Consider the following 6,000-nt stretch of genomic DNA (forward strand, 5'->3'; position numbering starts at 1 on the left):
AGAAGAACAAAAAAACCCCAAAGTTAGCAGAAGGAAGGAAATCATAAAGATCAGATCAGAAATAAATGAAAAGAAATGAAGGAAATGATAACAAAGATCAATAAAACTAAAAGCTGGTTCTTTGAGAAGATAAACAAAATTGATAAATCATTAGCCAGACTCATCAAGAAGAAAAGGGAGGAGACTTAAGTCAATAGAATTAGAAATGAAAAAGGAGAAGTAGCAACTGACACTGCAGAAATACAAAGGATCATGAGAGATTACTACAAGTAATTATATGCCAATAAAATGGACAACCTAGAAGAAATGAACAAATTCTTAGAAAAGCACAACCTTCTGAGACTGAACCAGGAAAATATAGAAAATATAAACCAACCAATCACAAGCATTGAAATTGAAACTGTGAGTAAAAATCTTCCAACAAACAAAAGCCCAGGACCAGATGGTTTCACAGCCGAATTTTATCAAACATTTAGAGAAGAGCTAACACCTATCCTTCTCAAACTCTTCCAAAATATAGCAAAGAGAGGAATACTCCCAAACTCATTCTATGAGGCCACCATTGCCCTGATACTAAAACCAGACAAAGATGTCACAAAGAAAGAAAACTACAGGCCAATATCACTGATGAACAAAGATGCAAAAATTCCTCAACAAAATATTAGCAAACAGAATCCAACAGCACATTAAAAGGATCATACACCATGATCAACTGGGGTTTATCTCAGGAATGCAAGGATTCTTCAATATACGCAGAGCAATCAATGTCATAAACCATAGTAACAAACTGAAGGAGAAAAACCATATGATCATCTCAATAGATGCCAAAAAAGCTTTTCACAAAATTCAACACCCATTTATGATAAAAACCCTCCAGAAAGTAGGCATAGAGGGAAGTTGCCTCAACATAATAAAGGCCATATATGACAAACCCACAGCCAACATCGTTCTCAATGGTGAAAAACTGAAACCATTTCCACTAAGATCAGGAACAAGACAAGGTTGCCCACTCTCACCGCTATTATTCAACATAGTTTTGGAAGTGTTAGCCACAGCAAACAGAGAAGAAAAAGAAATAAAAGGAATCCAAATTGGAAAAGAAAAACTAAAACTGTCAGTGTTTTCAGATGACATGATATTATACATAGAGAATCCTAAAGATGCTACCAGAAAACTACTAGACCTAATCAATGAATTTGGTAAAGTAGAAAGATACAAAATTAATGCACAGAAATCACTTGCATTCCTATACAAGAATGATGAAAATCTGAAATAGAAATTAAGGAAACACTCCCATTTACCATTGCAACAACAAGAATAAAATACCTAGGAATAAACCTATCTAAGGAGACAAAAGACCTGTATGCAGAAAACTATATGACACTGATGAAGGAAATTAAAGATGATACAAACAGATGGAGAGATATACCATGTTCTCGGATCGGAAGAATGAACATTGTGAAAATGACTATACTACCCAAAGCAATGTACAGATTCAGTGCAATCCCGATCAAATTACCAATGTCATTTTTCACAGAAGTAGAACAAAAAATTTCACAATTCGTATGGAAACTGAAAAGACCCCAAAGAGCCAAAGCAATCTTGAGAAAGAAAACCGGAGCTGGAGGAATCAGGCTCCCTGACTTCAGACTATACTACAAAGCTACAGTAATCAAGACAGTATGGTACTGGCACAAAAACAAAAGTATAGATCAATGGAACAGGATAGAAAGCCCAGAGATAAACCCACACACCTATGGTCAACTAATCTACGACAAAGGAGGCAAGGATGTACAATGGAGAAAAGACAGCATCTTCAATAAGTGGTGATGGGAAAACTGGACAGCTACATGTAAAAGAATGAAATTAGAACACTCCATAACACCATACACAAAAATAAACTCAAAATGGATTAAAGACCTAAATGTAAGGCCAGACACTATCAAACTCTTAGAGGAAAACATAGGCAGAACATTCTATGACATAAATCACAGCAAGATCCTTTTTAAGCCACCTCATTGAGAAAGGGAAATAAAGACAAAAATAAACAAATGGGACCTAATGAAACTTAAAAGCTTTTGCACAGCAAAGGACACGATAAACAAGACAAAAAGACAACCCTCAGAATGGGAGAAAATATTTGCAAAATGAAGCAACTGACAAAGGATTAATCTCCAGAATTTACAAGCAGCTTATGCAGCTCAATATCAAAAAACAAACAACCCAATCCAAAAATGGGCAGAAGACCTAAATAGGCATTTCTCCACAGAAGATATATAGATTGCCAACAAACACATGAAAGAATGCTCAACATCACTAATCATTAGAGAAATGCAAATCAAAACTACAGTGACACCAGTCAGAATGGCCATCATCAAAATATCTACCAACAATAAATGCTGGAGAGGGTGTGGAGAAAAGGGAACCCTCTTGCACTGTTGGTGGGAATGTAAATTGATACAGCCACTATGGAGAACAGTACGGAGGTTCCTTAAAAAACTAAAAATAGAACTACCATATGACCCAGCAATCCCACTACTGGGCATATACCCTGAGAAAACCATAATTCAAAAAGAGTCATATACCACAATGTTCATTGCAGGTCTATTTACAATAGCCAGGACCTGGAAGCAACCTAAGTGTCCATCGACAGATGAATAAAGAATTTGTGGCACATATATACAATGGAATATTACTCAGCCATAAAAAGAAACGAAATGGAGTTATTTGTAGTGAGGTGGATGCAGTTAGAGTCTGTCATACAGAGTGAAGTAAGTCAGAAAGAGAAAAACAAATACAGTATGCTAACACATATATATGGAATCTAAGGGAAAAAAAAAAAAAAAGGCCATGAAGAACCTAGTGGCAAGACTGGAATAAAGACACAGACCTACTAGAGAATGGACTTGAGGATATGGGGAGGGGGAAGGGTAAGATGTGACACAGTGAGAGAGTGGCATGGACATATATACACTACCAAATGGAAAATAGATAGCTAGTGGGAAGCAACCGCATAGCACAGGGAGATCAGCTCTGTGCTTTGTGACCACCTAGAGGGGTGGGATAGGGAGGGTGGGAGAGAGGGAGATGCAAGAGGGAAGAGATATGGGAACATATGTATATGTATAACTGATTCACTTTGTTATAAAGCAGAAACTAACACACCATTGTAAAGCAATTATACTCCAATAAAGATGTTAAAATAAATAAATAAATAAAAAGAATATAATATTTGGGCACCATCTATAATAAGGATTGGAAAACTACTATAGGCATGCCAAATTTGTCTGGGACCTTTTTTTTTTAGATTTATTTATTTAATTTATTTATTTTTGGCTGTGTTGGGTCTTCGTTGCTGCGCTAGGGCTTTCTTTAGTTGCGGAGAGCAGGGGCTACTCTTCGTTGCAGTGCGCGGGCTTCTCATTGCGGTGGCTTCTCTTGCTGCAGACCATGGGCTCTAGGTGAGCGGGTTTCAGTAGTTGTGGCTTATGGGCTCCAGAGCACAGGCTCAGTAGTTGTGGCGCACGGGCTTATTTGCTCCGCAGCATGTGGGATCTTCTCAGACAGGGGCTCGAACCCGTGTCCCCTACATTGGCAGGCGGATTCTTAATGACTGCGCCACCAGGGAAGCCCTCTGGTGCCTTTTTTTTTTTTTTATAAATAAAGTATCATTGAACACTACCATGTCCATTTATTTGTATGTTGTCAATGCCTGCTTTCCTGCTACAGTGGCAGAATTGAGTAGTTGTCATAGAGACCACAAAGTCTAAAATACTTACTATTTGGAACTTTAAGAAAAAATTTGATGACCCTTGACCCGTGACAATCCACAACCTTCCAGTCTTTGTTTTCTGCAGTGGGCCTAGACATATTGTCATCATTAGATGTAGTAAAAGAAAAGGATGAAAATCTCCTATTAATTCTGAGTTTTTCCACAGAAATTTGTTTCTCGTTTCCTTCTGTAACTTATTGTATCTCATTCTCTCTGCTGCTATGTTGTTTACTCATACATTTGTTTTGTTCTTCTGTCCAATAAACAGTTTTTACATAGACTTAATTAGCTCCCAAGGAGTTATAGAGATGATCAGAGGAAAGAACAATCATTTTATATTTGATCACAAGAAAGTCTGCATGGAGAAGTCGAGATTTAAGTTTGTTATTGAAAAAAAAAAAAGTAGACATTTAATTGCAAAGAAGCAAAGAGGGGCAGAGGGAATGAATAAAGAGACTGAAGTTAAAACACTCAAAAGGTATTCAGTATGTATGAACTAGATTGGAGTGTTCATATAGGTCAAGGGAAAATAAGTCTAGATTTCACAGGACCTTGAGGGCTGGTCTAAGAATTTGACAGAGTTCTTCAATCCTTGCTGCTCCAGAGCAATCTCTAAACCAGCATCAGGATGCCCTGGAACCTTGTTAGAAAAGCAGATTTTCTGCCCAGTTGACAAAAGGGCCTGGGTCCCTTGGCTCAACCCCTTACCGGAGACCCAAGAAATCTTACACAGGAATGGGTAAAATGGCTAGGGGATGGAGAGAAGTTTCTGGGACATCTTGATGTGAGAATTCCATGAGCTGTGGTACCAAAACCCATTGGTGGAACCCTGACATGGGCTCCAATTAGATTGAGAAAACATAAAAGTACAAGGGTTAATAGGACAATAACTTTTGGAAAGTTTGAGAGGATGTTATGTGAAAAGGTTATGTCAATGTTACCTCTGTGTTTTGTGAGAATGGATGTTATGTCTGGCCAGGAATGCTTCCCCTACCCAGTATTGTAAGACCAAGTCTTTTTTTTTTTTTAGGTTTTTAAAAAAAATTATTTTATTTATTTAATGTTTTAATTGAAGTATAATTGATTTACAATGTGTTAGTTTCAGGAGTACAGCAAAGTGATCAAGTTATACATATGTCAATAAAATGATATGATGACGATTTTATAATCTTAGCAGATGGTGGGAAGGTTCCTCTTGTGGAGATCATTGAGCATGTTTGGGAGAAGCTTTTGATAAGTCACTTGAGTGCTGAAGATTGCAAAGGCAAGCTCAAATAACAACGTGGGGATTAAAATGTTTTCTAAGGATGGAGAGACATATTAACTGCATGGCCTTTTGTTTTTGTCTGTGAGTATACAGGTTTGGGGTGGAAGTGAGTTGCTCTGTAAAACAAAGGTGACAGGAGCCAGCATTGTTTGAAAGAAAAATAGAAAAAATAACCCTCAGTTGTAGTAAGGGACACAGTGCCTTGAAGGAAGGCAAGTGTCACATGATCTGGGGGGTTGTGATACGAAGTACTTTGTCTGACTCCCTGCAATATCATCAGCTGTCTCCACTGCTTACTCTGATTTCTTTTTCTTACTGGGTTTTATTTAGGGGTAGGGAGTGGATTGGGAGGAGAACCAGAGAGATGTCAAAAGGTGAGTCTGTGTTGATGTGGTCGACAAAATGGCAAGGGAATGAGAGGTCACCTGACTTCAAGGTTATATCAATATCTGACGAGAAGATTAGGGCTTCCTCAACACTTCTGTTACCAATTTTCACATTTAATTTTCTAGTCCTGTCCTTTTAAGACAGGGTTTTCAAATTCCTCTCTGCATTAAAATCACTAGTCTCTGACACTACTCTCAGAAATTCTTATTTAGTTGGTCTGGAGGGAGACCCAGACATTAAAAAGTTTTTCAAGATCCCATATGAACCTGAAATATGCAACCAAGATTGAGAACTAAAGTAGAGAATATAAACGTATCCAAATAATGCATGTAGTGTGAAAAAGCATATACAGGTAAGATTTCTTTTTCTTCTCTCTCTTAACATTCCCTTCCTTCCTTCCTTCCTTCCTTCCTTCCTTTCTTCCTTCCTTCCTTCTTTCCTTCCTTCTTTCCTTCCTCCCTCCCTCCCTCCTTCCTTCTTTCTCTTTCTCTCTTTCTTTCTCTCTCTCTCTTTCTTTTTTCTTTCTTTCTTTCTTTCTTTCTTTCTTTCGTCTTTCTCTTTATCTCTCTTTCCC

Source organism: Balaenoptera borealis (assembly GCF_965194805.1).
Source record: "Balaenoptera borealis genome assembly, chromosome: 15".
Taxonomy (NCBI): domain Eukaryota; kingdom Metazoa; phylum Chordata; class Mammalia; order Artiodactyla; family Balaenopteridae; genus Balaenoptera; species Balaenoptera borealis.